General features: G+C 39.9%; 1 long non-coding RNA gene across 1 annotated transcript in view; it reads left to right on the top strand.

Moving 5' to 3' along the window:
- LOC106829980 (uncharacterized) overlaps positions 1-18,272 on the top strand; it is a 586,118-nt gene extending 567,846 nt beyond the window's left edge. The window contains exon 4 of the long non-coding RNA XR_011504022.1: positions 17,116-18,272. This is a non-coding gene — a long non-coding RNA (uncharacterized lncRNA). The remainder of the gene's footprint in view (positions 1-17,115) is intronic.
- Positions 18,273-23,685: the final 5,413 nt, after the last annotated feature.

Below are 23,685 nucleotides of genomic sequence, written 5' to 3'. Positions count from 1 at the left end.
CACTCTGCCTCAAAAACTTCCCAGCCCAATGCTATAAGTATACTTAGTACATTTTTTGCCTTCTGGGTTATTGCACTCAATAGTTTTATTGAGTGTTTTGTCACTATGTAATATGAGTTATTGTTTCAGCTTCTTATTATGGTTTTTTATAGTTTTTTTCTCTATTTACCAGATGATCCAAACCAAATGACACAAATTTTGAATTTTTTTGACAGCAGAAGCCCAATTCTGGTTAATTTCTATATTATTTAGCAATTGCCACGTTAATGAAGAATGACAAGCCTCACATCCAAACCCAAATCTCAGAGGCTCAAACAAGTGTTTATTTTCTTGTTCATGGTCCCATGTGTTGGCTGAAACAGCACTACTTCAGGTTGTGGGGGAACTTGGTTCTAGGCCTCTGGTCAGGTTCAGTTTTGTTCTAAGAATCTTTATTTTTCTTCAAAAAGTGACTACTTACAGCATATTTTTCTTAGAGGGAATGGCAGGAACACCAGGATGCAAGCAAGACACACAGCATATTTAAAGTCTCTGTTCTTACCTAGTCTGCCAACATTTAATTAACCAATGCAAGTAACATGGCTAAGCCTAACATCAATGGGGTGGGAGTTGTTTTCTACCCATAGCTACATGTCCTGTGGCATGTATATTATAGCCGGGAGGGAATCAAGAACTGAGAACAGTTCAATCTAGCACACATGCAAACAAGAAAATATCAACTAGTATAAATGCTATGAAGGAAATAAAGCAGAGTAGTGTTTAGAGAATGCCCGGAAAACTATTAAGAATAGTTTCTTGGAGATAACATTTAAACTGAGGTTGAATGCCTTCCAGGCAGAAGGAATAGATGTCACAAAGACCCAGAGGCCAGGAGGGTGATGGAGGAACTGAAATAAGACCATGGGGAGGATGGTAGGAGATGAAATCAATGAAGTAGGTAGATGCCAGATTATTTAGACCTCTATTATTATCACTGCGATATGCAATACAATATAACTGGACATTTCAGAGGATTATTTACCTAATACTGAAAAAAAGGGATTTCTTGTGAGTTCTACTGGTTGTCATGATAACCCATGAGTAAGGTAGCTGAATTCAACCCCTCTGGAAAGTTTTATACCAATTGAATTGAATAATCAATTCTAAATAATTTACCTTTTCACTGGTTCTTATTGGAGTGTTGGCCTGCTAAGTTGTTTCAATGGAAATGCCTGAAAAAACTAAGAATTCTTACCTAGAGAGGTACTAGCTGAAATACTTTAGAGGTAAAATGGTGGCCTCTGAAACTACTTGGCTTCCTAACAATTGCAGACTTTTCTTTCCCCCGGGCTACTTAGAGCTAAATGGAAATATAAAGGCTTTGGAGCCTCCTTTCCCCCCTTAGTCTCACTCTTGGGAAAAATCTCTTATTCTTTTGTTCCCCAGAGGGTTTTCTAGATCTAAAATAGCAACAGCTCCGATTGTTGGTGATATCTTTTCCTGGGAAAGTCTTTGTGCTGGTCCTGTGGACAGGGAGGCAACCTTGGGGGTAAACCCCAGAGGTACAGCTCATGCCCTCGGGAAGCTCATGATTAATTGGGGTGTAGAGTAAGTTTAAATGGGGGACAAACAGTGCGGTCACGTGCAAAGTTGGCTATAAGTATCTCAAAATTTCTCTCAATCAGAAACACAAAGTTGCTGGATGCTGAACTGCCCTAAATTATGAAGTATTGAGCACTTTCTGGAAATGACCATTGATTTTTGTCCTATGTGAAAAATGTTGTTAAAAATTGGCATTTAATTAGCCAGATTTTCTTTTGTCCTCATCTTTCTGTAGACGTAAGGAAAGGACAGCGATTCTCTTTTCAAATGCATGAAAAAAAGGAAATCAAAACCAGCGATACAGAGAAGCCGCTGCTCTCTCTGGGTTATAGTAACACCTCTACAGGTGTGCCCTTGACTGCTATTGAGAATGACCAGCTAAACAGGTGAAACACACAGCTGTAAATTTGTACTGCAGCATCTTTTAGCAAGAAAGGGGCTGTGCCTGGATGAATCAGAATATGCTGGCTGGCGGAGCTCAGACACAATGATGAGGTTTTTCAGGAGAAATAAATGTGACAGTGTTTATTTCACACACATTGTTTGTCAGCGGACTTCAAAGCAGTGGGCAGGGATCAGTTGCGCATTACCACCTGTCCTGTAGACTGTGCCTCTTCTCTTCAGGTGGACCCTGAAGTCATCGGCATGGAGGCAGCTCATCCTCTGTTCAGCTCCTGTGCCACAAGGTAGGACAGGAATCCCGCCAGGAGGAGGACTGGAGCCCTGGCTCCTCACCACCCCCATTGGACTCCAGCTGCCAGTAATGCCCTAAGAAGAGAGCATGCCGCCGGGCCTGAAGCAAGCTTCCAGCCCATGTGAGTGGCAAGTTAAAAACCTATAGGATGGTTCAATCAAAGGCATTGCCTGGCTCTGTCCTGTGCTGCTATTGTATGTTGGAACACATGCTGCTAGGAGACAAAGGGGACATGCATTTATTTTCAAGCGTAGGACTTTGGAACCACTTGGGAAGAATATTCTTGATTGAGAACCAAAACATTCCATGATGCTTAACAAACCTGCAAATTGAAAAATCAGCATCGGCCCGCGCAGCCAGGAGGCAGGAGAAGGACCTACACTCTGAAAAAAAAATTCAAAATATTCCTTAAATGATATTTGTGTGCATTTGCAAAATTACCACTTTCTGAATCAAAGTCTCAAGCTGTTTTCATCTGAGAACATATGTTGTGCCGTTAGACAATATCGCAGCCCGCCACGGCCCATGACATACCCCGGTGCATTGCATAATGGACAGTCCCTCGAAGAAGAAGCCACAGCTCAGTCAATGCCCCTGTAATAATATTTTAAAATAAATGATATGCATCATTAAATCACCGAGGATGACTAACTCAATTTTAGAAAACCCACAACTCCAGCAATCATAGTTACAGCTCTGATTTGAATATTTTCACTTTCACCTGAGCAGCCAGTGGGAGCCAGTCAAGCAGATTCGCATCCAGGCTGTACTCTCAGAGGAGCAGGAAGGAACCTGTGATTATGTAGTTACAGTACCGTCAGCTAGATGCCTCGTGTCCGCCTGGGCTTTTTAGACTTTTCCTTCCTCCCTTCTTGCCTTCTTATTTACATATCACAGGCATCCTCTTTGTAAAGTTATTTTAAATAATTTATTAGATTGATCTTTTTAAAATTCTACCCTGGCTAAATGTCATAAGGAGGGGGGAAAAAAAGTCTTCTAAACTTATTTAAAGGTTTCTACTGGAGTAGGCCAGTTACCTGCTTCACTGCTGCTATTCTAAAAATACCTCCATGTCCGTACTATTATCCATTCTTCACGTCCAATTGCTCTGTTATGGTAATAGTCAGAAGCACACCATGCAGTAATTACTTACAGCTGACTGAAGAAAAGAATATTCAACTCCCCCACTGTTCCACGAGAAGGTCTTTATGCACTATTAACTCATTCCTGTTTATTAATACTCTACTGGTAATTCAGACTGCTGCCTCTTAGGTTTGTAATAGGAGGACTATTAAACAGCAATTACTGACCATATGGGTTGGCGAATATTTGTTGTTTTTTTGGTGGGCTTTTCCCCCCCTCCTTCCAACTTGTTTTTTAAGAAGCCATATTACTATATAGTAAAAGTAACATCCTATCTGCATGAGATTAACAATCTTGGCAGTGTTTCTCCCTTAGAAAATGTGGATTTATTCCCAGATTATCATTCCTGGCTTAAGAAAAAGAGAAATAGGAAAATGTGTAAGATCGTTGACATGTGGGAAGACCTGGGCTGTGGACGGTATTTTGGGTCTTCTGCTCCCTAAGTCACTCGGTAGGCTGTTTTCTCTTACTGTCTTTGAGAGGGCTCTGACCCACCTTCATCCACCCTGGACTTCTGAAAGCAAGCATATTTATTGAGGAATCCAAATCTAATACCATTTTCCCTTTCAAGTTCCCCCAAGCATTTGGAAGTGGTCACTTTAAAATTTAACATTTAGTAAATTCATCTCCCAAAGAGCAGGTATATCAGCCCTGGGAAATGGCAAAAGGCTCCTCCTGGGAAAGGACGGCGTGAGTAATGGGTTCAAGTGAGGCAGGCAGGTGGTAAATGATGATTATGGTAATAATAATGTGTGCCTCTCTCTCAGGTAGTGAGTGCTGAGCACGTGGCAAGCATTAAACCCATCTAAATAGAGAGGCATCTTTGTGATAAATAGGACCCCAGGAGCTGATTTCCATTGGAAGATGATGGGTTGGGGCCCAGAACAGGTAAGTCATTTCACCAGCAAACTTCACTGAGGTGGTGGCAGAGACTGGGTGTCTGGGCTCCCTGACATCACCAACTTCTGCTCCAAAGCAGCTGGTCTTCTTAGTGCCGCTTGGGGCTTGTCTTCCACTTTCTCCCCTTTCCCAGAGGGATCATTCTCTCTTTGTGTCCAATTTCTTTTAGCCCTTCAACAAACAGGTCAGATCCCTGACAACTCCAGCTTGCCCGATCTCACCTTTCTATACTGTCAAGCAAATTTAGTGTTTACCTTTGGCAGGTGTTGTAGCTAATTTAGCGCTCTTCCTCTGTTACCTGCTGGTGTTGTGTATGGACGTTTTTTCTCTCAGACACACTCTAAATCCTTGAAGACAGGGACCATATCTTTTCAACTTTTCTTCCATTTATCCCTGCACCCAGTTCGGTAATAGATGCTCAGTTGTTATTAAGCAGAGATTGGAATAATTGGTTGGAAATATGTAAAGGAGAAAAGGACATCAGTCCCTAAGTTTTCTTACTCTATGCAGATGTGGGAGTTGCAGTTTCTGGCTTAAGTATGGAAAAACAAAAAAAAAATAACAAAAATAAACAACAACAAAATAGCCCCAAAACATAACAGTACCAAGCTAATGGATAGTATATAATTGATGTTTAATGAGTTGAATTGAATTAAACTTGTTTAATCAGCCCCTCATGAGATCCCAGAGCTTTTTCACAGTGGATCTAAGCCCTAGGGAAAATTGCAAGGAATTTGTTTTATCCATGCTCTTCTGACTGAATCTAGAATCCTGGGCTGCTTATGGCCTACAGGTCCCTCAAGGGGAAGAAGAGATGCTCTCAGAATCTCTGTGGTGGGTACATTCAGCAATACAGACTGATCCGAGGCAGGGTCAGACCTACCTGGTGTGATATGAAAAGAATCATGAGGCCCAGCCTGCTCCCAAGTCTCATAGATTGAAGGAGCTGGTAGATACCTTAGAGATTAGTTACTTCAGCGGATTTCAAATGTTATTTTGTTTGTTTTTATTGGCATTGTTTTTAGGGAGAATTTATTTATTTTTTCCAATTAAGCATTATGCAGGATATTGATGTATAAAGCAGATTAAAATCGAACAGCTCTGGTTGAAGTCGTGTTGGGAGGCGTGGATGCCTAACCTGAAAAGTCAGCTGATAAAGCCAGAGAGGCCCCTTTGGAAGATCCCAGTATTCCTGGGAACACTATTTGAAAAGCATTTTTCTAGTCCAATCCCCTTTTGATACAAATGTGTAGACTGAATAAATAATCTTAAATCCATACAGCTAGCTAACAGCAGGATTATCCCTGGAATCTAATCTTTTGGTTCATTAGCCACGTTTTTCTTTCTGTATCTCCTACCTGTGCTAGTGGATTAAGTCCTTGTCAACAGCAGGCTACTGTTTTTAGGTATACATATGACGTTGGAGGACCAAGATGCTAGGCCTCCTCTCAACAGAGAGCTGAGACAAGTTTAAAGTCAGATGAGTCAAGGTGACTGGGATGGAGTGAGCAAAAGCCTTTAACTAAGGAGGGCTGGCTACTTGAGGATGGTAGATGCTTCCTGAGGAAGCCAATGTGGGGTGGGGTGTGGTGGTTCCTTTTAACTTGGTCACTCCTGCACTTTCATTGTTGGAACCCCAGCACTGACTTTAGCTCAGCTTGAGTGTCCCATGTTTTCCTGGTCCTGGACCATGTGTTTACACCAATTTCAATCCTCCCTGAGTTGACAGGAACTGCCAGAGGGACTTGCTTAGGGTGCTGGAAGTTACGCTTCTCCTGCTCACAGCATCACATAGATTATGCTGTAAACATTTATAGCATTTAAAAATTTGGGGAAGGGGAGAATATCCATATTGAAAATTATCCTTTCGTTATTTCATTAATAGAGGAAGCAGGACGTAGACAAGAATATGGTATGGGGACTCAGGTATTGTCTTCCAGACCAATTAGCTTTTTACCAATTAGCTGTGTGTCTTGGGGACATATTATTTAACCTCTCTGTAGCCCCATGTCCTCATCCGTAAAATAATGCCCTCTGGCCTAGATTTGCTTCTGAAATACATTTGGCTTTACTGGGCCATCAAAAAAAAATCTAATGCTTTTTATATAGTAACTCTGAGTTAAATTGTATTAAAACAAAACAATTATTATAAGTAGTCGTATTATGAATAAAATGCTCATATATGCCATGAATTATAAATTAGGCTGCATGACAAAAACATTTATTTCTGATATTAGTGAAAACTTGAGATAAGTCAGTAAAGATGGTAGTAAGCCTTGTAAATATCATCCAACTGTGACTTGGAACTGTGGAACTTTCCCTATGGGTGAGAACATCTGGGCAGTCTGTTGGCTTCATTTCAGACATCCATTTATTCACTACACACTTGCTTTATTCCTTCCATATCTAATTATTCAATTAATAAACATATTAAGTTGATACCATTGATTCATTCAATATATATGTTATTCAATGCATCTTAAAGGAGGAACCTGCTACATATGTAACACTTTTTCATTGTTAATAATAATATTATCAATAAAAAATATATGGCCCTGACTATGAAGAGCCAATAATTTCATTCAGGAGGGAAAATGTATACTGGACAAAGATAAATAACTTTATATGACAGTGCATGGTTAGAGTCCAAGAAGGATAAAGCCTGTCAGGGTGGGAAGTTGGGGGAGTGATTTTTTGGGCTAGGGTGGAGAGGAAGTGTTCAGAAACACCTCTGGCTATTCCTTCACACATGATAATAATAACACAGGTGGAGAGGACGAGAGAGTCACTAAGTAGGGGAACAGTGTGTGCAAAAGCAGAGAATTGGATAAGATTAAGAGGTGTAGGAATTTAGTAAATATCCAGCTCCATCTGGAGAGAAGGGCTTATATGAGAGACTAGTGAGGGCAATGATGGTGTGGAATCTTCCATTTTGGAGAAGTAGTGAAAATCAGCCGAAGAATTTTGGCCATTACATCACAGGCACAGAGGTCTTGTTTTCTTTTTAAGGTGTTCTGCTTATTGGAAATGTTTTAATTAGTGAAATCACAGAGGAATCCTAAGGACCAACACAGAAAGGAAAAAGGAGCCTGCAGGAAAGTCCCTGAGGTGCAGGTGAGAAGGAGAGAAGTTATAAAACATCAGGAAACACGGCAGAGGCAGCAGAGCCTGAGGGGCTCACGATGAAGGCAGAGACCAGCCTGTGCCTTCATTTCAGGGTTACTTTCTCTTACTCTGGATGCCGTGGGCTGGAAGGCAGTGCAGGGTGCAAAGGAAAAGGCTGGAGGAAGATACTGGAGAAAGAAAGAGGAATGAAAGGAAGAAATGGAGAGAAGATAGATGGAGGCAGAGAATCAGTCAAGAGCGAGGGATGAGAGGAGCAAAAAGCACATGGTCAATGAGGTGGAAGACAAAGGAAATTAATCAAAATTATCAGGTGGCAGGTTTGGAGTTCAATGTACAAATTCAGGTATGCAAGAAAATGCAACTATTTTTAAGTAAATTATTTTTTTATTTCAAGGCCCCATTCTGCAGGAGGCAGAAATGTAATCTCAGTCATTTCAACTTCCTCCCCTCAAAGCCCCAAGGTTGTCTCTCATTTCTGGGGCCTTCAGGAGTACCAAGATGATGGAGCTGGCTGGAGGGGATGGTGCATCGGCCATTGGTTGGCATCCATCTGCAGGGATGTGTCAGTCCTGCCACAGTCACCAATCTATACAGATCACCACTGAGGTATGCCTTGTTCTTACCTATCAGGCATCCCAGGGCCTCTTTGTGCTCCTCTCCTTCACCCCTTCACTAGAGAATCACGGTGTCTGTGCGATGCTTGGGGTGGGTAAGTTCAGGAGCCCATCTGCCTAGAAGGACCATGCAGTGCCATCTTCTCAATAGGCTTCCTATCTCCCTAGATGGGTCTTCCTTGTTCTCAGAAAGCAAAGTTATCTGAGGATTTTGTCCCCTGCCCTCTGTCTACTCCCAGATACCCAACCCCAGAGTAGGAACAGCTTGTTTCTAGGTTTTCTTTCCTTCTACTCCAACTTTCCTCCTCTCTGAAAATGCAGAGATTGTCTCTAGTATTGAGAGCAGATTGCACTCTTACATGATATGAAACCCTCCCCTGTTATCTTCCCATTTCTGATGAGGCTGAATCATTTAATAGACAGGAAAAATGACACAGTGAGGTTACACAACTTACTCAAGGTCACATGGCTTGTCAGTGACAAAATGTGTTAAAATGAAAACATGCTAGCTTGACTAACTTTTTCCCTCCCTTCTATCCTTCCTTCCTTCCTCTCTTCCTTCTTTCCTTCCTCCTTCCCTTCTTTCTCTCCTTTTCTCTCTTTTGTTCTCTCTCTTCCTTCCTTCCTCTCTCCAAGAGGACTTATTGTGTGTCAGGCACTACATAGGTACAGAATATATCATACTGAACAAATTACACATACTGAACAAATTAAACGTATTGCTTTCGTGAATTGCCAGTCTAGTAGGGAAGATGGACATTGAACATGTGCATACAGACTCTTAATTAACTTGTAGCCAGTACTGTGGGTTCCTATGAGAAAGTACTAAGGAGGATCTAATTTAGATTGGGAATCAAGGAAGGTCTTTCTGAGGAAGAGATTTTTGAGCTGAGAACTCAAAGACAGGGATGAGAGCATGCCAGGTATAGGGAATGGCTTATGCAGCTCTAGAAGGTAGTAGAACCTCTTCACCCTGGGTTTCTGACTGAGTGCCTCAGAGCTCTCTACTAACCCTCAGTGTGTGTTTAACAGGAGTAGTGGTGTGCTGAGGCCAACTTGTACTGGATTGTGATAACTGATGGTTAAAACTTTGGGAATTTTATGAGCTGGTTGTTAGGTACAACTACTATTAAAACTCAAATAAGGAAAACATAGAATTAGATAAATTATATTACAAACACAGGTAATGTATATTCAACCGTTATCCCTTCCTAATTATCTTACCACATTCGTCTATGCTGTTGAGACTATTTAGGTGTATTGTATTTCTGTGCTAAGAATACTACAGGGTGGGGTGATACTGCACATCTTTTCCCTCCTTTGTGTTAATGGTGTCATACTGGTAGCTTGAACTCAGCCAGGGTGGGAGCATTTATACTTGAAAATGAGCACATGCTGCAAATCAGGGCTTGGGAAAGTGTTGGGTTGATTGTCGAGACTTAAGAAAGTGATGGACAAAATGTTAATACAAATTGAAGGTGTCTTGGGTATGTAGCTGTTACTCTGTGAATAGCATAAAAAGTTAAGAAAATATTCAAAACTATTATCCTATGCAGCAAAGAAATCGGTCATGTCATTGATGGAGTGAAGTGCTGACAATTGTCTTTGTAATTTCACTTTCATCTAACTTGACAATGTAAACAAGTTATAGAATCAGAGATTGAATAAACAGTTTTTTCTTCAATAGCAAGAGTGAGTGGTGCATTTCTATACTATCTATAGGAAATCTTCATAGCCATGGAGACTTTTTTTTTAAATATGGAGAAAACATCTAACAATTTCAGCAAAATCTTGTTTTGCAACACCAATAAAGCTATGTGAAGGGTAAGAAAGGAAAACCTCTTCCTTTTTCAGACACTGTGTCTAATTCATTACCACATCTTGTTAATTCTGCATCTTATAAGTCTCTTAACTTTGTCTTCCACTCTCTGTCTCTGCTGACATTGCTCTAGTTGACCTTTTCATCATAGTTTGCTGGACTCAAAATATAGTTCCAGTGTGTCCCTCTGGGTCTTCTGCCACATTACTACCAGAAGTATTCGGTTTAAAAAGATGAAATCTGATTCAAGTATCCAAGAAGATATGGTATATCTATCTATCTATCTGTCTATCTATCTATACACAATGGAATGTTATTCAGCCACGAGAAAGAAGGAAATCCTGCCATTTGTAACAAGTTGGGTGGACTTTGAGGGCATTATGCTAAGTGAAGTAACTCAGACAGAGAAAGACAAATACTGTATGATATCGCTTATATGTGTATTCTGAAAAAGACAAACTCGGAGAAACAGAGAGTACAGTGGTGGTTCCCGGGGGTTAGAGGATGGGGAAAATGGGGAGATACCAGGCAAAGGGAAAAAACTTCCAGTTATCAGATTAATAATTTTGGGGAACTACTGTATGGCATGGTGATCATAGCTAATGATACTGTATTATATACTTGAATGCTGCTAAGAGAGTAGATCTGAAATGTTCTCACCACAGAAAGGAAATGGTGTCTGTGTGACAGGATGGAGGCAGTAGCTAATACTATGATGGTAATCATTTTGCAATTTATAAATGTATCAAGATGACATGTTGTACACCTTAAATTTACACAGTGTTATGTGTCGATTATGTCTCAATAAAGCTGGAGAAAAATAAGTTAAAAAAAAGAAATATTGGTGTCCAAAAGACAATGTCTGGACACTTCTGCGTGTACACAAGGCCCTTCACCATTTGTCCCCGCCCTACTTTCTTTTTTTTTTTTTTTTTTAAAGATTTTATTTTATTTTTTTTATTTTTTCCTTTTTCTCCCCAAAGCCCCCCGGTACATAGTTGTGTATTCTTCGTTGTGGGTTCTTCTAGTTGTGGCATGTGGGACGTTGCCTCAGCGTGGTCTGACGAGCAGTGCCATGTCCGCGCCCAGGATTCGAACCGACGAAACACTGGGCCGCCTGCAGCAGAGCGCGCGAACTTAACCACTCGGCCACGGGGCCAGCCCCCCCCGCCCTACTTTCAAACCTTAATTTCCATCTCTCTCTCAGTCCCCTCACACCTCTCTTGCTATAAGCCACTCCAAACCACTTGCTCTTCCCTGAATACGTCATGTACCTTCAAGTGTCCATGACTTGCCCCTCTTTTCTACCTGTGATCTCCTTGTGTAAAGCCTGGTCAAATGTTACCTTCTCTTAAGCTTTCCTCAGTATCTCCTCAAATTGTGGTCCTGTCAATGTGCTCCTAAGGCTCTCCTGTATGTGCCCCTATTAAGCAGAACATTGTCTTGTAATCACTGAGGTATGCATCTGACCTGCCCACCAGCCTTGAGAGCAGGCACATTCAGACAGCCCAGTTCTTGGCACAAAGCAAACGTCTTTTGGATATTTCTTCTTTCCAAGTGATTTAAGTGGACTCAGTTTCTTTCCTTGACATCCTCCACAACCCTGAAATGAAGTACCGTTTATTTGAAAGCCCCACTGCCGTTGACCAACTTGATAACTAATGGTTTGCCTAAGATGAACTTCACACATGGCAACTTTTCAAGGTGTTCATCCCAAGTCAAGACACTGCCAACTTTACTTATTTGAAGGCATTTCCCGGTACACACTTGGAGGTTTTCCCTTCATACCAGGAGTTTCCTGCCATACAAGCAGTTAGGTTTGATGGACATTTACATCCACATTTGTCTAGTTATGTGCTAAACAATTGCCAGATGAATTAGTTTGCAATTAGACAACTTACTTTAATGTCATGTTTGTTGCTGTCTTACTATTAAGAAAATTGGTAGGTCCAGAACAATCCTTCTAGTCAGAACACAATGCTATAGTCCCTGAAAGTACATGGCATTGTAAGAGTATTATATTCAGGCTCTGCTCCCTGAAACATGCTCCTCCATGCTCACCCATCCATAAAGCTTAAGTTTCCAGGCATGTGGTATTAGGTAGCAAAACCACATAGATGTTAATTTGTGAAAAAAAGTGAATCATAGGGTCCAAACAGCAATCATTAACCCAAGACTGGAATTAAGATGATGTAGACAAAGTTGGTTTTGTCTTTAGAAACCCACAAACCCATGTACTGGCAGGATGACTCGTATATAACTTACTATTATGGGATGAATTGTGTTCCCTCAAAATTCATATGCTGAAGTCCCCCAGTGCCTCAGAACATGACCGCATTTCGACATAGTGTATTCAAAGAGGTAGTTAAGTTAAAATGAGATCACTAGAGTGCACCCTAATCCAATACGACTTGTGCCCTTAAAAGAAGAGGAGATTAGGACATAGACACATGCATAGAGGAAAGACCACGTGAAGAAACTGGGAGCAATGGCCATCGACAAGCCAAGGAGAGAGACCTGGAACATATTATTTCCTCATGTCTCAGAAGAATCCAACCCTATCAACAACTTAATCTTGGTCTTCTAGCCTCCAGAATTGCAAGAAAATAAGTTTCTGTTGTTTAAGTTACCCAGCGTGTGGTCTTTGTTATGGCAGCCCCAGCAAACTAATACACTTACTCTCTAGGTTTTGGATGCCTCACAGCTAATGTGAAGTAATAGTTTACACTGACAGTACCAGTCAGCCATTGCCACAGCATTGATGTACACCAAATCATTCTCAAACTCAGTAGCATACAGATTATTTTTCATCAGATTGCCTCTGATTCATTCATCTGTGGGTCAACCAAGGCAGCTCGTTTTAGGACTGTAGAGTAACTGGGACAGCTCTACTCATTCTGGGGCTAAGTTGAAGGAATGATGACCAATTGGGGAATGTTCTTCTCATGGCAATGATAGAAGTGCAAGATCGCAGGTCCAGCTGCACAAGTATATTTAAACGCCTCTCTCAAAAATTCCCTGTAATATCCCATTGACCAAAGCAAGTCATATGGCCAGCTCAATGTGAATGAATGGGGAAATATACTCTGAGCATCATGAGACCATGCCAATCATGTAAATATATAATAAAGGAGAATGAAAAGTTGGAGACAATAATTCAATATGACATTGATTATGCACAGGCAAGAGGCTGGATATGATGACATTTAAGGCCATTTCTATCTAAGATGTATGGTTCCATGACACACACTTAGAGTCTAACTTAATTGAGAGCTTGCTATGCACCAGACCCTCATCTAAGTTCTTTACAAATGTTAGGTTATCCAATTAAACCACACAAACTTGTAGCTTATTATGAACAGTATCCAGCATGACCTGATCAATTGTAGGATTATGAATCTTGGTATCACACATCAGATGGTAATTTACCACTTGCAGACACTTCAGATACAGCTCCTCAGATTGAGAATAAGGTGCGTAGACATTCCATGCTAGGCAAAGCATCCACAAACAAGCCAACTCATTGGCAAATGGTGTTGGGCTTGTTTTGAATTTTTTATAACTCAAACTACAGGACACAAAATAAACACACAATTCTGGTCTTACCTCCAAATGGGTGATTGACCTATCTATCAAGATGCATCAGAAACAAAGTTTCAGAAGATACTGTCATGGCTAAGGCTATATACGAACTCTGTTTTGTGACTCCAAAGCAGTGACACGGGTGATGGGAAAGCCTAGAATATTGGAATGGCCCCTTTCAATACTACCCTACAAGTGTCACTAGCTATACTCTAGTTTCTCCTTCTGGCTCAGGACAGTGCCTAATTTTTGCCCAGTAAATGTGGGCCAAGCCATGCTAAATAGTCTTTTAAAAAGACTTGCGACTCAAGAATATCATTGCAAGATCCTTATGGCTGATTCCCATGAACCAACATTCAGAGCCTATTCCTTTAGGAAGGTTGTGTAGTCATTGCTAGATCGTAGCTTTGAAGTCATAGAAAAATGAAAATAGGTGTTATTTTTGCCCTCACTCTAGAAACCCTATTTAATTCCATTAAGAAACAAATTCAGCTATTATAACAGAAAACTATGTGAAACGGCCTTTTCTACAAAAGCGGATGTCAGTGCTTCAAGGATGTATGGCATCAAGATGACTATATATTTTATGGCATATTAATTAGATAACAAGTGGATAAATCAGGAATCTTGTATAAGAAATGTGTTTACAGCCCCAAAGCCTGTTTGTAGATACTTATTAATAATGATTTTTTATACTAAATAATACCAAAAATTGTTATTCATATTGATCACCGGGAACTTGTAAATTTTCAACCACATTTGTATCTCTTGCTTATATTTGATCCCTATGATAAATAAGGTGGATTTCTTCTCATGCAATAGAAATAGATAGGGCCCCAGGAACTGACGACATTTGCCATAGGTCAAACGACAATTTAAAGCTGGAGGAATGACTGCAAGCTTGATCTTTGTAACGATCATTGAGATCTAGGGAGAGAGGAGAGCTGCCTAGCAGTCCTTTACACATGTTGATTCATTCCAGTCCTGGTTGTTTTCACCGTAAAATTTAGAAAGGTGATCTGTGAAATGGTCCTCAGGCCTTGGCGAGAATTTCTCAAAGGCTCTGCATGCAGAGAATGTACAGTTAGGATGAGAATAACTATCAGTATTTCCCAGAATGTGCTCACTCTAACATCCAGATTCTTGTTCAGTCTTCCAATTTGGGGCAGTTTGACACCCTAACAGAAGGTAGTTAGTCACCTTGGTAAATGTCTTCATGTAGGTTATTCATATTGTAAGTAGTTCTACCAAGAAAAGAAAACAAACCTGAACAAAAGCAATGCTGGGAGAGATATTTGAGCTGGTGGAGAAAAGTCATTAGAGTGACATTATTCAATCACTTTGTTTCTCTTATAATAATACATCATTTATTAGAAGCATTGCTTTTTTCCATGTGTGTCACTTTTTATAAATTTCACATCTATCACTTTTTTCCCCTTTGGGTGTGCCCCAGCAGAAGCAACTTACATTTGCAGAAGGTGAGCCAGAGAAATTTTAATCTTGTTTTGAAAAAAGTTCTTCCTAAGCTTATTTAGGAATCAATATAATATTTAGGAAGATATTTCTGATATTTCTTGTCTTTTATTTGGGTTTCTCAAATCCAAAAATGTTGCATTTTAGAAATTAGAAAAACTTAAAACAAAAAGAAAAACCCTATTTCTCATGTCCCTCAACTGAAAAGTCTGAGAGGAAGAGTATCTACGTTAAAAGATTCTATGATCACCTTAATGAGCAGACCAGGCACAGACATTGAGGATACCACGTTATCTTCCACTGTGGAAAGAGCACTGATATAGGGGGAGGCTTTCCCCTCATCATACAAGTTAGAACAAAAGAGATTCCATTTTCAAGGTGTCTGATTTAGTAAAATGAAGCAAATCTTCCAGATGTAAAGCCTTTAAATGAAGACAGTAGAGTATGTTAACTAACCAACTAATATTGTGCTGAAAACCTGACAACCCTCAGGGAGGCCTCATAGAGCATCTATTATTGGATTGTGAGTCTCATTGACATGTTTTTGATTTGGATAACTCCAATTCTACCCCATTCCCTCGCCGTTTCAAGCTGCACCATCACAGTTCGGGAAATCAACAGGGACCTGGAGGAAGAGAACATCAGATCTGCTCTCGGAAGGCAGGGGAGACAGCACGTGAAAACTCAGACAGTCGCCTCAAAATTGGGGCATGTGCTGCTCTTACAGACTTTCCCGCCTCTGAGAAGACTCCTCAGAAACCTCTGGCATTACCACGAGACTGCATCGAGAGGCTTAGACGTGACACTATGAAAATGCTATAGATACAGCAGGAGAAATCATTTCTTTTCCTAAGAGGATTATTGCAAACAAAGAATTCATGTTAAAAATAAGTAAACTTACCTTTGGAGTTTAATAAGTACTTATTGGGGGAAGGGGAGGGAAGGAAAAAGTTGGAAATTCCACGCTTGACACACGCTCATCTTCTGTGGTCTGGGTTGGAAGAGGAGGGTCACTAAGAAAGGAAAGTAGGCCAAAGGTGAGAAGTGGATAGTAAAAAGAAATTTTTATCAGGCAGTTTTATATATTGCTGATAGTTAATGTCATACTGGTGTCTAGCAAATCCACTGGGAACATCAAATATGCAATTAAACAAGTGCTCATGAACACAGTCACTTCACAATTAGCTGTATTGATGGAAGACAGAAATGTAGTGGGGATTTGGGGGTTGGGAAGAAAACATGCACTTCAGTAGATAATTTGTCATTACCTTAGGCTCCTATTGACATTGATAATGTTTCACAAGGGCTTGGGATTGAGGGAATAGTCTGAACAAATGAACAAGGAAAATATAGAGTGAATGTATGTAAATGCCATCCAAGGCCAGTGTGATCACTGCTGCTTCCACTACAACTAGCAAACATTTACTGCATCCTTACCATGTGCCGGGCACTGCTCTAAGTGCCCTCTGTGTATGAGTTATTCAAATCCTCACAACAATGCAAACTGTTAATCCCATTTTAGAGAAAAAGAAACTAGAGCACAGAAAGGTTGAGTAACTTGCTGCTAGGAACGTGCTGCTAATAACAGAACTAGGATCCAAAGTACGTTATTATGATCCTTCACCGTGATGAGCCTATACTGCATCTGTAATGGGAGAACAAAATGGACTTGGACGTGCATGAAAAACCTATATAGCAAGTAGGCTATACATAATTAGTTTACCTATAAGATATTATATTTTAAGGGTTCCCTAATTGATGGTTTAATAATAATTCAATTATAGAAAAGTTTAGAAATAAATAGCCGAACACATAGTGATATAATACCATGCCCATTATAATAAACAATATTTCATTGCCAAATGATATGTACTTTTATTTCTTCTTTTGAAATAAACTAATTGAACTCATGGACCATCAGGCATACTAGGGACTTTAGTTAGCATACATTGATTCGAACAAAGTTTCATTGAAGTATTGGTACCCTAGGTTTAAAACAGTGACTTGGATATTTTTTAGGGGATCAGAGGTAATTGCTATAATCCATTTCATTCCTGAATCTCTTTCCATTTTTCTGACAATTTTGGATAGGAATTGTATGGAACTCAATCTATAAAAATAATTGTTCTATTTCATTAAAGACATTACTTTATAACTATGTCTCAATGTCACTTGTCTTCTAGATAACACAATAAGAGAAGAGCCCAAGAATTTGAGAGGTTTGGAACATGATGCTGGAGGAATAGCACTCCTAGAAGAAATGAAGATACTTGCTTATCCTTGGTTCACCTGAGTGTGAAGCATCCAGTGAAAGTGACAAGAGAAGATGGTGTTTGTAAAGTCTACACATGCAGTGGTGTCCTCACCTTTATAAAACAGATGCCATTGTCAATGACTTTCTAGCACTCTTTTCACTATACATACAGCTTGGTGTACTTGCGCAGATCTTTTACCTAATTTTTTAACGCTCTAAGATGCTAAGACAGAGCTGAACGTATGGTGCAAGCAGAATGAATGGAAGGGAATAAGTGCAAAGAGAAGCATTTTATTTAACTTGGGAAGATAAACAGATAGGTCTTACTTAAATCAGTGCATAGGTATAGAGCTATTGGATCGATCATTCTTTATGTGATTGTCTCTTGCAAGTTTTACTAAAATATTCTGATTTGGGGGAAATTTGTTTCCTTGCTAATATAAGATAAAAGAGGAAAAATTTAAAATATTTGCAGCTCTTTCTCTAAAATTTCAGGCTAATTTTTCCTCTCTCGTCTTGATATTTCTTTCTATGTGAATCATGCTTGTATATTTCTTCCATCGCATTTTTCATGAAGAAAACAAGGATTATCAAAGTTAAGCAGACAAGTTCAAGGCAGAGCTTCAAGCTTCTCCAAGAAATGGTTCCAGACTTGTTTACATGTAATGCTCTTGCAAGCAAGACACATGTCTGTTTTATCTTTGTTGGTATCTGGCACATATTAGGGAAACAGTAAATTCTCTGTCTCAATTAATGAGCATAGAAAAATGAATGAAGAAGTAGATGATTTTGTAAGACTCTCAAAGAAAATTTATAGAATATTTTGGAAATGGGTTCACTTTATTTCCAAAGGAAATTTTACTTTCAAATTAAAAAAAAATTCACCCAAATGAGATTTTGGGGGATTTCATGTGATTAACTCTTTACATTATCTTGTGGTAATTATACAGAAATTTCTATTTATGTAAACACAGTGAATGCATCATAACACTAGAATAAGTGTACAAATACTGCATGTCAAATTAGGTTATAATCACTTTCAAGGGACGTGATTTCCTAGTTAAACAGATTCGTTTACATCTTGTGAAATAAAAAATAAATGAAAATAACTATATAAAATCAGGCTTACAGCTGGACAGATCTTCTTGGCAATGGTCCAGACACTGAGAGGGAAAGCCCCTCCAGCTGAGAACTGCTCAGGATGCCCAGGATGACTTTGGAGAGGGGTCCTTGGTTGCTGTCCTGACTGTGTGTCCTGTTCCCGGCCACCTGTGGGGAGTTGGGCTGCCCTCACATTTAAGATGAGACTCTTACTGTGAGGGGTTGGGGTGGGGTGGGGGGAGTGGAATAGAAACTTGCTTAGTAAAGGAGAAAACAGAGGCAGCTCAACACTTCACCCTTAGCTAAAAAGCATAACAGAAAAAGTCAGGGATCCTCGAACTGAAAAGGAAATATTTGAAGCTAGCATTGGAATCATAGAAGTTTAGAGTCAGGGTTTGACTGCCACGGATCATCTGGGCCAACCCTCGTAATACTGACGAGGAAACTGGCAACAAGGCGAGAAACAGCACCAAGACTGAGACCAATATCTTTTCTTCCCCAATCTGGTGCTTATTTATGAGATAATTGAAGCTGATTCTTTCAAGGGAGATAACTTTTAAAAAGCTGCTCATTTTGATGCATATCTTTGAGAAATACATTTCACATCACGCTGACATAGCCAACACTTTCCTCAATGTTCCCTTATTTCAACAGCAGGAGGGCACAATTGTAAACCTATGTTGTTACATGGTGTCATAATATGGTGGCATTCTCTATGGCTAATTATGCAGAGCAGTTTGCCTTTCACTAAGCTTCTGTAAACAGGGTGCATTTGCCTATCTTTCCTCCGTGTCCCCGTCAATATTCATCTACTACTTATTTTTGTTAATTATAAGAAGTCACTAAAACAGTGATTTCTTTTTTAACCCATGGGTCCTGACTTGGAGGGAGTTCCACATTTCTGCTATTGAGTAAAATATCTTTTTTTTTTTAGTTTAATTAATGCTCATCTTTGTTTAAAATATATTTGTTGAACACTTACTCTATACTGTGCTGTGCATACATTAGTTTCTTACCATGACCCATTGCTTGAATTGTCCTGAGCTGAGGTTGGCAAACTATGGCCTGTGAGCCATAAAATAAATAAAATTCTATCGGAATCCAGTCACACTCATTTGTTTGCATGTTGTCTATGGCTGTCTATGGCTACAACAGCACAGCTAAGTACTTGTGATAGAGACTATATGGCCCATAAAGACTAAAAGATTTGCGGTTTGGCCCTTAACAGAAAATTTAGCCAACCCATGGTCTTGAGTGTGAACACTTGATTTTCTAGCTGGCTTGGTAAGAGAGCCAAATAAAATAAATGACATTAAATTGTAGCTACCCGGAGCGCTACGCACTCTCAAGTGTTTGAAGTGTTTTTGGCCACAAGTCACAATCATGGTACTAAGCGATGAGGTGAGAACTAGCAAAATCCTAGTCTTCTGAGAGATACAAGGCTTCTCCAGATTTATTTAAATTATTTTCAAACCTTATTCCTAGAACCATCCCTAATCTGTACTAATACTACAAACTTGTAGCTTTTGCATTACAAATTTATTATTATTTCTTTTACCTCTTTTTTTTTCAGGAAAAAGGTAATTAGGCTATAAACAGAGGTCTGACAACTAATTTCAGTCAACGCCACATGAATACAAAGCAAGCAGATAATTTTAGTCATGTGAAATTAAAATAGATATATTATAATGACATTCTAAGAAATCTAATTTTTTGCCCTTTGTTTTTTCCTCCCTTCCCCATTCTCATGTAATCCCCTATTCTGTATAGGTAGTGACACGTGCTAATTTAGGTGAACAAGAGCTCACTAACTCACTGCTACAGCTGTCCTCAGGGCTCCTTCCTCCGGTCCCCCTACTGATCTTTGGGTGGAAAGGCGCTTCTTCCCTCTCCTTCTCAGGGGTCCCTTAATGCTGAAAAGATAGCACCAAGCAAGGGAAAGTTCTTCATGGCCCACTCCTTACATTTTCAAATTTTAATTGACATTATTAAGAGCAAGTGTACTGAATCTATATGATCGCTTCAAGAATTTAAAGGTTAGCGGCATTGTGAGTATGAGTGTGCATGTGTATGCATATTTCTGGGAGGAGATCCCAACATTGCTATGTTCTGTCACTCCACAACCATATTAAATATGCATCTCAATGTCAGCAGCACCTTGATATGTTATCTCCAAAATTATCACCTGCCTTCTGAAAACCATAACCCTAAAAATATTGATTTGTTAAAAGGCAGGATCTGAAGGAATGAGTCTGTGTCTCTGTGGATTATCCTAATCAAATAAGGGTAGTATTAACCTAGATACTCACTGATCTGCCAGTATTTGGTCTGAAATGTAGGCATCTCAACTGAAGTTATGTGCTTCATTCTTTTGAATATTTCTCCCAGACATTTAAATACATTACCGCTAAGCCAGAACCAAGAAAAACATAAAAAGCATTTTAGGGAATAAATTCAGCAAGTTTCCATTTGTACCAGATAGTAAAATTGTTGGCATGCATTATGAGGCGTGTGTATTTTTCAGCCTGTCAAGTCTCAGTCACATGCTCAAGGTGGAATATTTCGGCTGCCAGGGGTTGTGTAGAAAGGTCTCAGAACATTCAGGTAGTAGTACTTCCTAATAAATAGAGAGTTTTCAAGTCATCTGCCATAGCTATTTAGACAAGTCAGAAGAAAAGCTTATTTCATTAAATATGCCATAAACGTAACTTCAACGAAGGGTAGCCAGCTAAATACAAGAAGAAAAGACTGGCAGGGATTCTCTCCATTCAAGTGTTGAGCTTTACACAATTGTATTTAGAGGCACTTCTGTTACTAAGGAGGCTATGAGTTGATCGACTGTGTCTTAGAATTAACTGCAGTGGTGGAAACACAAATTGCAAACCAGCATGAAGTCACAAAGGAAAAGGAGCAAAGAGAAGAATTTGAAAGTCAGGGACTCCTATGGACTTTTAGTTTTCCTTTAAGAAAATAAGTGTTGGACCAGCTGCCCAGAGTCCGCCATTAGTCGGAGCAAGCCTAATTATTGTTAGGCAGAGGGCCTAATGAGAACTGCTACACACGGCCTTCCTTTCTATTCTCATTTGCTTCTGTTTCCAGAGGAGTCTGGGTTTTCTTGGAGGTAAATGATTATGTTCCCTCTGCTCGACGTACTAGAATGAAATATGTTTGGTAAGGAAAGGGAGGACCTGGACTGGAAAGGGTCTTGGCCACAAATTGTTTGTGTGCGCATTAAGGAAGGTTCCAGTGTAACACTGTTTGCAGCGGAAGAGGAGGTAATGAGGGCTTGGAGCTGGCCCACCATCTTTGAAGCCTCTTGTGGGCACTCCTCCTTCCTCCCGGGGAGTGTCAGTCACAGCATTCTCAGTGCTGTCTTTGACCTTTTCACTGGAGAAATCGAGCGCAAATCAAACTTAAGCTTTAATACTTATAAGAAAGTGATAAGACTTTTTCCTCTTGTCCTGATTTCTTGACTGATTTTTCTCAAGATTCAAGGCTCGGGAAAATATTTAAGTTTCCCACAAATGGCTGGGATGGAATTTCCTCTTGAAAACTAATCACAATCTATCAAAGAATAATTCTATGTATTCTGTTACATACATCTTTGTGTTTCCTATGGTGACATTATGACACATTTGTTAACTAAACCAACAATTGTTGGATAAGCAATGAAGATATTTAGCTATTATTTGCATATCTCTGTCAGTTTACCGAGTGATTCTATGACTATTAGCTCTTTTGCTATTAGAAGCTAAGCCCATAGCAGAGAAAACTTTATTATCCTCATTTTAGACATGAGGAAACAGACTCCATGGCAAAGATTTGGCACAAATTAGGTGGCTGATAGTTGCCAGATTCTTGATTAAAACTCATGACTCTAGATTTGTAAGCATTATCCTAAGCTCCCCATGAGTCTGTAAAATCTTTGAAACCTTTATCCAATGTGGAAAACTTGTTTTCTATTGGATTTTTAACTCTAGAGTCCTCAAATCAGAGTAAAGCCAGTTGAAATCCCCGAAGCATGTCTGAGTCGCTGGCAGTAGTGGTGTCCTGGGGCTGGCTCTACTCACAAAAGCCAGTTGAGCCCATCTCTTCCCACCTCTAGCTTCAGTGATAATATGTTGATAGCTTGAGATCAGCCATGGCAGGAGTGTTTACAGCACAGAAATTGGCAAACACTACAAATCAAAGAGAGTTGGTTGTCAACTCCCAAGAAAATGGTTGTCAACCATCTACCAGTACACACTACTGGTTAGAAATCTGGGCAACCAGGCAAGAAAACTGTAGTCGGGTTTCTTGATGCTTAGAATATGTTCCAATGTTTGTAAGACACTAAGTTTCTTTGCAAAACTTGTGAGTATATCCTTTTGCAGTCTTTTGAAACAATGCGTAAGAGAACATCAAAGTATCTTCTCCAAGAGGGAGAGCGAGGTCTGGAAATAAAATTAGCTACTTGTTTCAGGCTGTGAGTGTTTGCGAACGTGTAAGTGTGCTTTAAATTACACATAATTTTAAACAACTGTGTAAAAAGAGTTTTAAAAGTTTAATGGTGCTGAACCAAGAACAGGAATTAAAAATTGAAAAGAAAATACACAACTATACCTTGTTTTCTGCTTTAAAAAATAAGTTTCTTTCTCATTTGCAATTAACATGCTGAGAATTTGCATAAAATGTGTAAAATTAGAGATAATTGAACTACCGTAGCTATAAACGTGGCTTTTCCATTTAAAAAAATAAATCAGATGTCCACTAAAAGGGTAGAAGAGCCATTCCCCTGCTCTCCTCCGTCTCCCATTTGGGTCTCTGGTATTTTTCACACTTTTATAGCTGATTTTTATTGCCAAACAATCCATGGAGTTTGTGGCAGCTCTGAGACAGCAGCCGGCCCAGGCAGGCCTGTTAACTCTGGCATGTTAAGGACCCTTCAGAAGGTTTCAAATCCAGCCTCAGCACCCAGGTCAGCACATCAAACCCATGGAGACCTTAGGGAGGCCCAGAGGGGGTGAGAGGTGAGGGGGACATGGAGAGAAAGGAAGACAAGAAACCCCCAAATACAGAAATGCCTTTAAACTAAACATCAATCGCTGTTTTTGTTTCCCTGGACCAAGCTTTCCCCTGGGAACCTCAAGTTTAAGAGGGTAGGGATGCAAAAGAGTACACCAATGCTCAAAGTGACTGTAGATGATGGTCCCAGACTGATGATTGTGTTTCCGTTGAAGGAGACTTTCTTCCCAGGGTAAGATAGGGCCTCCATTCTGAAGGTGATCTCAGGACCAGCCCCGAGCAACTCCACAAAATGTGTCTTAGACCTCTTCCTGATCGCCCATCACTAGGTGAGCTTTATCTCTCCCAACTTGGGGCACAGACTTATGATGATACACTGACCAACGGCCTGCTA

This window comes from Equus asinus, chromosome 6 (genome assembly GCF_041296235.1).
Source record: "Equus asinus isolate D_3611 breed Donkey chromosome 6, EquAss-T2T_v2, whole genome shotgun sequence".
Classification (NCBI taxonomy): domain Eukaryota; kingdom Metazoa; phylum Chordata; class Mammalia; order Perissodactyla; family Equidae; genus Equus; species Equus asinus.
The sequence above is the reverse complement of the archived record's forward strand: the minus strand, read 5'-3'. Positions and strand labels throughout refer to the sequence as shown.